Source organism: Felis catus, chromosome B1 (genome assembly GCF_018350175.1).
Source record: "Felis catus isolate Fca126 chromosome B1, F.catus_Fca126_mat1.0, whole genome shotgun sequence".
Classification (NCBI taxonomy): Eukaryota; Metazoa; Chordata; class Mammalia; order Carnivora; family Felidae; genus Felis; species Felis catus.
This window is the reverse complement of record NC_058371.1, coordinates 97145142-97156747: the sequence shown is the minus strand read 5'-3', so window position 1 is coordinate 97156747 and position 11606 is coordinate 97145142. Positions and strand designations below refer to the sequence as shown.

The 11606-nt window shown below is 36.5% G+C and overlaps 1 long non-coding RNA gene across 3 annotated transcripts in view; it reads right to left on the bottom strand.

Moving 5' to 3' along the window:
- Positions 1–703: 703 nt before the first annotated feature.
- Positions 704–11606, bottom strand: part of LOC109498982 — a 96830-nt gene continuing 85927 nt past the window's right edge. For all 3 annotated transcript variants that reach the window (XR_002156053.3, XR_006596770.1, XR_006596771.1), the window contains 2 exons: positions 1669–1784; positions 704–923 (listed from right to left, as the gene is read on the bottom strand). This is a non-coding gene — a long non-coding RNA (uncharacterized LOC109498982). The remainder of the gene's footprint in view (positions 924–1668; positions 1785–11606) is intronic.

The window sequence follows — 11606 nt, the reverse complement described above, 5'->3', positions numbered from 1 at the left end:
GTGGTAAACTGTTAATGAATGTCACAAACTTTTGAAATTATAGAACTGTTTTCACCACTGGAATCTGTTGTATGTTGACATGGGAATAATGACAAAACTCAAAAAAATTTATAATCTTGCATGAAATTAATTCCAGTTAGACAAACTTTAGACAGCTTTAATGTGGCCAATACAAAGAAATAAAAAATCATTTTCAGTTCCTACTCCTTGGTTTCCTGTCCTGGTTACTCCTACAAACACCACCATATTTCATAATATACGGTATAATATATACAAACATTAAAAATTCAAGAGAATTTAAACTTATTAGAAATAATGAAATTTAGGGGCGCCTGGGTAGCGCAGTCGGTTAAGCGTCCGACTTCAGCCAGGTCACGATCTCGCGGTCCGTGGGTTCGAGCCCGGCGTCAGGCTCTGGGCTGATGGCTCAGAGCCTGGAGCCTGTTTCCGATTCTGTGTCTCCCTCTCTCTCTGCCCCTCCCCCGTTCATGCTCTGTCTCTCTCTGTCCCAAAAATAAATAAACGTTGAAAAAATAAATTTAAAAAAAAAAAAGAAATAATTAAATTTAAGAAGATTGCTAGATACAAGACCAGAAAACAATAATTAATTTGATTCCTAACAGCAACAAACAATGCACACATTTAGTACCAAAATAGCTACTATGTCAAAATTGGTTTGGTCTGAAAGAAACAGAAAACAAAATTATAGTGACTTAAACAAAGAAAGGTTTATTTTTTTTCACATGGCAAAAAATCTGGAGGTAAGCAGTCATGTGATTCAGATACTCTAAAATGTCAGTGAGTACCTGAGAGCTTTTTCCATCCATCTGACTGCCATGTTTTATACTTATGTTTCATCATTTCTTATTCACAGAATAGATGAAGGCTCTCTAAGCACCATGAATTCATATCTGGATCACAAACTGGAAGAAAAGGGAAAGGATATAACCAGTAATATATTTTTTTTCAGAAAAAAAAATCTTCCTAATAATCACTCTATTGGACTTAAGTGTCATTGGCCAGTACTAGGTCATATGGCCACCTCAAGCTGCAGGGGAAGTTAAGAATTGCTACTAGATTAGCCAATACACAAGGTCTGCAACAGACTCTTCTTAAAAGTTCATCAAAAATTTATAAGGTGGGGCGCCTGGGTGGCTCAGTCTGTTAAACATCCAACTTCGGCTCAGGTCATGATCTCACAGTTTGTGAATCTGAGCGCCGCGCTGGGCTCTGTGCTGACAGCTCAGAGCCTGGAGCCTGCTTCAGATTTTGTGCCTCCCTCTCTCTCTGCTCCTCCCCTGCTTGCTTGCTCGCTCTCGCTCTCTCTCTCTCTCTTTCTCTCAAAATAAATAAACATTAAAAAAAAATAAGGAATTTTCTGCTATACAGTGATTAACCCTGATAAATCATGAATTGGTAGAAAAGGGTAAGATGCAATCACCACATGAAGTTAGACTGCATTCATGACTAATAAGTCAAGGATGTAAGATCTTATTGGAAGCAATATGGCCACAGAGAGCAGGACCCAATGCAGCATACTGGAGTTGAGTTCACCTTCCCTAGGGGTGGGATGAGGAACAGTAGTAGCTGTTAGCAATATTATGTGCACAGATTCTGAGAAACTGTGTGCTTGCTATACCATGGTTTTACCACTCCAAAAGAACTTACACTAATCACATTTCTTTACTCCTCCAATTGTTTCCTCTGACCCTCCTCCACAATGTTTCATTCTTGAATGTTTTCATTCTTAACATTAAATAGCTTCAGCAAGACCACATCCACATCTAGAGAAGAAAGCAGAGTCAGTACCAAGGGGTCCTTGATCTATACCTCTGCCTCTAGCTTTCTAGTAAAGTTCACTTATCTTCAGTCTACCCACTGACTCAGAACCTCAAATGGGTTGTTTTGATATGAATTTAGGAGATTCATTTTAGACTTAAAGACACCTGCAGATTGAAAGTGATGGGGTGGAGAACCATTTATCACCCAAATAGATGTCCAAAGAAAGCCAGAATAGCAATACTTATATTGGACAACCTAGACTCCTTTGTTCTTGTATTATTTTTATCCTTCTTTGATATTAGGGTAATACTAGCGTTATACAATGATTTTGAAATGTGTTCCCTCTATTCCATTATTTGTTTTTTTTTAATTTTTTTAACGTTTTATTTATTTTTGAGACAGGGAGAGATAGAACATGAACACGGGAGGGTCAGAGAGAGGAAGACACAGAATCTGAAACAGGCTCCAGGCTCTGAGCTGTCAGCACAGAGCCCGACGCGGGGCTCGAACTCACGGACTGCAAGATCATGACCTGTGCCAAAGTCGGCCGCTCAACCCACTGAGACATCCAGGCATCCCGTTCTATTCCATTATTTGTAAGATATTGATAAAGATAGTCATTTTTTCAAATGTTTGCTAGAATTCCCCAATGAAACCATGCAGTCATGGGCTTTTCTGTGCTGGAAGATTTTTGACTCCTAATTCAGCTTTCATTCTTCTTACTGTCGAAGATTTCCTATTTCTTGGATTCAAGATTCATGATTCAATCTTGGTAACTTGTGCATTTTAGGAATTATCTGGATTTTCCTAAGTTACCTGATTCATTAGTATATAATTGTTTATATTAATCTGTTATCACATTACGTATTTCTGTGATAAATATTGTATTGCTTTCTCTTCCATTTCTCATTTTGGTTTTTGAGTTTTCTTTTTTTTTTCTTAAAGTAGCTAAAGCATTGCCCAATTTATTTTTTGGAAAATCTTGTCATTACTTTCAATATTATGTTAGTGTTTATTCTGGTCTCTATTGTATTTATTTCTGATTTTTCTTTGTATTTCCCTCCCCTACTAAATCTTAGGTAAGTTTCTTCTTTTTCTAGTTCCTTGTGGTATAATGCTAAGTTGTTTATTTGAACTTTTCTTAATACAAGCATTTATAGCAAAAAATAATTTAAAAAAATTATCACATGACCTAGTAGTTCCACTACTGGGTATTTACACAATGAAAATGAAAACACTAATTCAAAAAGGTATATTCACCCCTATGTTTACTTAGGATTATTTACAATAGCCAAGATATGGAAGCAACCCAAGTGTTCACCAATGAATAAACGATAAAGAAGATGTAGTTTTATATACACAATGTAATATTACTCAGCCATAAAGAAGAATGAAATCTTACCTTTTGCAACAACATGGAGGGATCTAGAAGTTATAATGCTAAGTGCAGTAAGTCAGTCAGAGAAAGACAAATACCTATGATTTCATTCATATGTGGAATTTAAGAAACAAAACAAATGAACAAATAATAAAAGAGACAAACAAAAAAACCAGACTCTTAAATATAGAGAACAAAGTGGTCGTTATACCAGAGGGGAGATGGACAGGGGGATGGGTGAAATAGGTGAAGGGGATTAAGAGTACATTTACCTTGATAAGCACTGAGTAATGTATAGAAACGCTGAATCACTATATTGTACATCTGAAACTAATATAACACCTGAAACTAATATATTAGAATTTAAAAATAATTAAAATTTTGCTCACATTATGTTTAGAACATTCTTTAAGCTTTAGGTGATATAGTTGAGTAGTGAAGCTGGTAAGAAAGAAAAATAAGCTTGGTGTAGAAAAAAATACCTATGAAACAAAGTAAGTAAAGCAAAAGCAAAGACTAGTATAGAATCAGATCATACGTCTCCTGTAAGACCCGAGAAGAGCAAAGAGGCAACAAGCACAAAGAATAAAGTCCCGGTGGTAGATGATTCCTGGCAAGGAGCAAAGGAACACATGAGATGGTTTTGTGTGACTGAATTGCTTGACAAATCCTGTAATATACTGACTTCCACAGTAATCAAACCCATGAACACCTAAGCAATAATTATATTCCATTCCTCCTATCTAATACAATAATGAAAAAAGAGGTATATGTATTGTAGGTGAGGGTGCAGAGAATGGACACTCTCACATACTGTGAGAGCATTCATTGGTGTAATCACTCTGGAATCAATTTTACTTTAAGGATCAAACTTTCAAATACTCATCTCATTTTCACCTAGAAATTCTATTTATATTAGTTTACCTTAAGGAAATAATAAGGCACAGATTCACTGCAAAATAATTTATAACAAGAAAAAACTGTATACAGCCTAAACGAGCCAACAAGATGATATATTAAGTAAATCTTGAAATACCTATACAATACAATTCTCGAAACTACTAAAAATATGTACTAAAAAACTACTGAAGAATGAGGATATGTCTATGATATTTTTATTAAGAAGTCAGGTTATAAACAGCTGGTATGATCTCAATTTTGTAAAACATAAATACGTACATATACATTCATATTCAAACACTCAGACACACATTCATAAAGACAATAATATACACTTTTGCAAAAAGTCACCTATTTCTGGATCACAGGCACCTCAGTAGCTTTATTGGGCTTTTCTTCGAGTAGGACATACCAAAGTTCCCAAGAACATGCTAGAGAAGTTCTTTGTCACTAGTCCTTATTTTGCTGAGTAAAGTACTCTAGCTTCTTCTAAGCTTGCTAAGGGCAACAGAGAAACACCCCATGGGGGAGGTTACAGGGGTAGCTTGTGGAGAAAGAAAAGAGGATAAGAAAAATAGCAAGAGAGGGGTGTCTGGGTGGCTCAGTTGGTTAAGTGTCTAACTTCAGCTCAGGTCATGATCTCATGGTTAGTGGGTTCGAGCCCCACCTCAGGCTCTGTGCTGACAGTGCAGAACCTGGAGCCTGCCTCGGATTCTGTGTCTCCCTCTCTCTCCGCCCCTCCCCTGCTCGCAATCTGTCTCTCTGTCTCTCAAAAGTAAACATTAAAAACATATTTTTAAATAAATTTTTTTAAAAAGATAGCAAGAGAAACAAGGCAGAGAGAAAAGAGATTTTTTTTAAGAAGTTTTACATTGTGGTATGTGATTGAACGGTTCTGTCATCTCATGAGAATTTCAGTAAATGCTACAGCACTTGACAATACTTTTAGAGTTGGCTTTGTTGAGGAAAATGTTGCTTGTGGGATTTGCCGATTTGTTTTAATGGAAGTTTTTGGAGATGCAACAAAATACTGAGCCTGGCTTCTGGAGGAATATTTTTATTTCGTATAGAAAACCAGGCCAGGGTGGCTCAGTGGGTTAAGCATCTGACTACTGATTTCAGTGTGGGTCATGATCTCACAGTGCGTGAGATCAAACCCAACATCAGGCTCTGTGCTGGGAGAATCCTTGGGATTTTCTCTCTACCTTTCTCTCTGCCTCTCTGCCTCTCTCTCTCTCTGTCTCAAAATGAATAAACTTTAAAAAAAAAAAAAGAAGAAGACCAGGCCAGGCCGACATAGCAAGGCTAAGCTGTGGGCATCATCAATTCAAAGAGAAAAAGGAACAGATGGTGTATAAATATCACTAAGCAAAATACTCATCTTACTTTCCAAGCCATGGTGGATTGACCAGTGAAAGCTCACAGGAAAGGTGATAGAAAACAGACACACAAACAGGAAAGGCAGTTGTTGGCACTGGTGATGGCCAACAACATGTCAAGAACTAAGGTACTGAAAGACTCAGGTTCAAGGTAAAAAATCTAACTCACTTCAGCATAAGGTAAAAACTTCCACACTAAAGAACTATAGTACTAATCAGCAGCCCATCTGGAGGGTAACAGAATAAATGGCAGAAGCCAAATATTTTTAGAGTGTAATTTTTAAAAGACAACCAAATCTTTTGGACACCAAAGTGCAAATAATTGACATTTATTCAAACCTTAGCCAATTAATTATTTTTATAGCTGTTATTAAGATCCTCTGACTTATGTAAGTATTGTACCTAGGATGTAAACTAGCACTAAGCCTGAAACTGAACACGGGATAAAGTAGTAGCAGATTTAGAAAAATGTGAGTTCTGAAAGCCAGGCGAACTATTACACTCCTCATTTATCATGAATTTCTAAAACCAAAAAACTTTACTCAAAGATAAAACTCTATTTCAAAAATATTGAAATACTTAAAACAAATAAATTTCCTATGATTGCAAGATTTTAGGGTGCTCCTGCAATTTATGCTAACCAGAAAGGCATTTACAGCAAAATAACAAGACTTTGCTTGTGCCCCATCCTCAGCAACAGAGGAGGACCTGAGGAGTTAAACTGAGCCTCACATAAGATTCCAGATACAGTTATGGAATGCATCACAAGAACTTTCTTTTGGACAAACAGAAAAAAATAATAATAATAAAGATTGGTTTAGCTATCAGCCTCAAATAGAACACTTCACCAATAATCTTACTCCTGTTTTATCTAAACCTACTAGGATGCCCTTCCAATTCTATGCCATATAGCTTATGCACCAAAAGAGCAGCTCACAGGTCTTAGATTTCCCGTATTTGAGTAACAGTATGGTTTTATGTGATACTATAATAAAATATAAAACTCTATATTCTGTGGCTAACCTCAACAACACAAGAAACAACAGGTGCTGGCAAGGATGTGGAGAAATGGAAACCCTCTTGCACTATTGTTGGTAGGAATGTAGACTGGTACAGACACTCTGGAAAACAGTATGGAAGCTCCTCAAAAAGTTAAAAATAGAACTACCCTATGATCCAGCAATTGCACTAGTAGGTATTTACCCAAAAAATACAAAACTACTAATTCAAAGGGATACATGCACCCCAATGTTTAGAGAGAGCATCATTATCTACGTTAGCCAAATTATGGAAACAGCTCGTGTCCATCAAGTGATGAATGGATAAAGAAGAGGTGATTTATATATACAATGGAATATTACTCAACCATAAGAAGAATGAAATCTTGCCATTTGCAACAAAATGGGTGGAGCTAGAGAGTATTATACAAAGCAAAATAAGTCAAAGACAAATACCACATGATTTCACTCATATATGGAATTTAAGAAACAAAACAAATGAGAAAAGAAGAAAAAAGAGAGAAAGAGAGAGAGGCAAACCAAGAAACAGACTTCTTAACTATAGAGAACAAACTGATGGTTACCAGAGGGAGCATGGGGCGGGGCGGGGGGCGGGTAGGGGGTGGTGATGCATGAAATACATGGTGAGAATTAAGGAGTGGACTTATTGTGATGAACATCAGGTGATGTATGGAAGTGTTGAATCACTATATTGTATGCCTGAAACTGATATTACACTGTATGTTAACTTAAAAATAAAAATAAAATAAAAGCAACACATATTTAAAAAAAAAAGCCCTATATTCTGCAATGGGATATTGGCTCTATGAGAAGATGCACTACATGCAAATGCAAACAGTGCAAGATTATAAGTTAAACCCTCTGAATTCATAGAGATTTTAACCTGGTAATTTAAAAAATTGATTAACACTGGCACTAGCCAAAAAGGTCACCATGTTGCTGTGCAGGTGCATTTTGATGCAATTCAATTCACTCAATGAATACAGTAGTCCTCACCTCTTATCTGTAGGGTATACATTCCAAGACCCCCAGTGGATTCCTGAACCTGTGGATAATACCAAACCCCATATGTGCTGTTTTTTTCCTATACATACATACCTATTATAAAGCTTAATTTATAAATTAGTTATAGTAAGACATTAACAACTACAATAATGAAATTGAATAATTATAAGAATATACTAAAAAGTTAGGTGAATATGGTCTCTTTCTCTCTCAAAATATTTTATTGTACTATACCCACTCTTCTTGTGATGATGTGTGATGATAAAATAACTACACGATAAGATGACATAAGGTGAATGATGTAAGCCTTGTGACAAAGTGTTAGGCTACCACTGACCTTCTGATTATACATCAGAAGAAGGATCATCTGTTTTCAAACCATGAATGGATTCAGGTAACTGAAACAGTGGAAAGTAAAACCATGGAAAGGGATTACTGTATGACCTCCATATTACCCAAAAAGAGAGCTTTAGCAAGCCTATCCTGCAACTCACCCATTCAGACACAAAATCCTCACTAACAGAAAAACACATCCTTCTGCCCAGAAAACTCAGCAGCACACACCTTAAGTATTTCAGTTCTGGCTCAGATTCCAGAAGAGCAATATGACTTATTTGGTCTGAGCTGGACACTGATAGAAGATGTGTGAAACTAGAATCAACCCAACAGAACAATGAGAGTAGCTATCATTTAGTGAATGCTTACCAAATGCCAGGTACTATACTAATCACTTTCCAGGCTTTAGTCATTTATTTTTCACATAATACTTTGAGCTGTGTATTACTATTCTCATTTTACAGACTAGGAAGCTGAAACACATAGACTGGGGGCTACATATCCAACATCATATAGGTAATAAAAAATGAAACTAGGATTTTAACAAGGTCTCTCTAATCACAAAGACTTCTTTCTATTACAACACTGTCTGGAATGATAGAGTAGCTCCTAGTTTCCAGAGGTTCCAAGAGACTAATTACTTTCAATCCCTTCAAGTTAATCCCAACCCTCAAAACCAATGTGCTATATAGCATTATGGCCACCCTGGAACTGAATCCCCTGTGAAATCTCCAGACTTTGTCACCAAACATGTTTCACATGCATGGGATAATTTTTATAGCTAACTGACATCTTTTGTAATCACAAGAGAAAATGAATAGGAGAAAAAAAAAAAGGTGTTGCAGTGAGGAGAGTAGGTGGGGAAGGGAACTAAGAAAAATAATGAGAGGGGAAGGATACAAAGGGAAAGGGAGAACCAGAAGCTGAGACAGACACCAGATTATTATTTGAAAGCTGTTACTTTGTTAAATGAAACCTGGGACTCCAGGGCCTTTGAAAAGTAAGTGTGAAGAAATGAGAGACTTTTGCCAATAGACTCAGTAAAAATAAGCAGCTATAACAGTGTAGCCCATTGTTTTGAACCTTCTTTTAGCCTACTTACTAAATTTAAACATGACAGCCAGTTTCTTAAATTCTTTCCACTGCTTTTTTATTTCTGTTCTTTTAATGCAGGTTGAAATCAGAACTTTCTCTATTCCTTTTCTCCATCTTTAAATTAAGTCCTAACAACAAATTTTCTTAGACTCTAGCATCACCAATACTGAAAATGCTTACACATGTCCAGCTATGTTTCTAAGGGTCATTGGGCTACTTTTTTTCGGGTGATCTCTTTATAACTTTATTTTGCCTTATCATTACTACCTTTACTTTAAGCAAGCTATATTTAGGTAGTTCATCTAGTAGTACGTATGTTTTCTCCAGTAAGATTAAACAACTATGCCATTAACTTCAAAACCAAGACTTCAACATCATATTAATTTGATGTAGTTTCACTTTTGACTTCCAAATCACTTTAATAAACTGTTTCCCTATTCTACTTGGACCAAGTGGTTAGTCATGTCAATACTACTCTAGCTGGCATGCTAGATTTCCTCACCATCCATCCTCTGCCATAACCACTGGGGCACATCATACAGCACTAAAGTTGTATTTACCATTCACTAAGTGCCAGGCACTGGAAAGGTGCCATTCCACAATCATGGACAAGCTCCATAATCTCTTTTCTCATGTACCCAGGCTACAGAGTATTCTCTGTAAGAGCTATGACACTGGGTCAATATTTTCCACCATACATTCATACTGCCCTATCTGAGCTAGGCTCTTAATTTTTTTCAGAAATTCTTCCCTTCATTCATACATATCAGTATCTTTCCAACCCCTACCATGTGCCAAGCCTAATTCTATGTACTAGAAATACAAGAATAAATAAATTAGACAAAATCCCTGTCATCATGAAGCTTATGATTTATGAGAAAGATGAAAAGTATGTAATATCAAGTAATGATAAGTGTTATGAAGAAGCAGGGATCCATCTAAATTTAGTTCTCTAATATATTCCCTTGAGTGGCCCTTTTCACTTTGTTCACACTATATAGTCACTAAACCTCTGTAGATTATCTATCCTTCAATTTTACAGATAAGGAAGATGCTAAACTCTGGGCTCCTCTACAGCACAAATAATCTGTACCTTCACCCAATGTCTCAGGGAGAATGCAAGTAAAAGTAAACTCAACCTAAGCTGATTTATATAATAAAGAAAATTTATTGGCTGAAATTCTAGAAGTAATTAGGCTATAGGCACATGGCAAATTTTTTAGTTCTTCTGATTTTCTCTTTTCTCCCCTTTTCCATGTTTAAGCTTCATTTTCAAGCTGGCTTCCCTCATTTGAAAGACAGCTTCCAACAGCATGCCTCCTCACTCACATCCTGAGAGCAAGAGTGGGTCACTTTTACAGCATCACAAAAAATCCTAGAACCCCTAAACTCTGGCTAAGCCACCACTGAATCAATTATAGGAAATGCCTTGGGAAGACTGGATTTGAATGTAAACTTATCAGTGGAGCAAAGGAGGTGAGATAACACTGACTGGCTTAGACCAATCAGGATAAACTAAAAGCTGGGGTCAATTCCACTAACTTTCATGCCTGGCACATGGTAGAAGGATAATAAGAAAACAACCACAATGTTCTTTGATTTACTCTTTGCTCCACAGTATGTTTCTGAAGAAGCAATACAGTTCCTTAAGACAATTTGAATTTTATTTATAATTTTTTTTAACGTTTATTTTTATTTTTGAGACAGAGACAGAGCATGAATGGGGGAGGGTCAGAGAGAGAGGGAGACACAGAATCTGAAACAGGCTCCAGGCTCTGAGCTGTCAGCACAGAGCCCAACGCGGGGCTCAAACTCACGGACCACAAGATCATGACCTGGGCCGAAGTTAGACGCCTAACCGACTGAGCCACCCAGGCGCCCCGAGACAAGTTGAATTTTAGAATGACCATTGTTCTTGAAAAAAATTTATACAAAATGATTTTGAAATTCTGAAATTAAGACATATATAAGAGCAATTCAAATAAATGTTTAAATTGCTGCTACATTGCATTGTGCTTACCTAACTGTATAACCATGTTACTTTCATAGTGCCTACTTTGCTTAATTGATGAGTATCATAGAGTTTTATCAGGTGTATTTATTTTGTATATGTCACATATCTTAATATATCTGTATTCTGTGACTGTTGCAGTAACCATAACTCAAGAAATGCAAAGTAAGGGTTCAGACCACTTAGGGATGAAGATATAGGTCATCCTAGTAGGAAAATAACCCAGACCAGCTAAGGTTTGGGAAAAAGAGAAGGAAAATATAAACTGGATAAAGAAGGAGAGAAACTATAAATATCAGTTATGCCCTTGAGACTAGATTCAGTAGTAAGGGCTATAGATTGTCTCACCAATCATCTTGACTCAAGATTTTTAGATGACGGCAACTGGCCATTGCCTTGAAGAAGACCCTACAGTAATTGGGATTGTACCTCTCCTTATGAGGATAAATTTAGAGTATCTTGTTCTTCCCAGAATGGAGGCCCAATATTATAATGTGGGAGCTAAATATCATGGAAGAGTACATGTAGATCTGTATCTGATCCAATTTACATAAAACTTCAGATATGTCCAATTTCAGAATTTGAGTTGCTTATTCAGTTATGTTTCTTGTACTTCCAGTAAGCTCTATTACCAAAAATAGGCAAGGTATATGGAATTTTTAATTAGTTGCTCTGTTTAATAGACATTTACCATCACATGA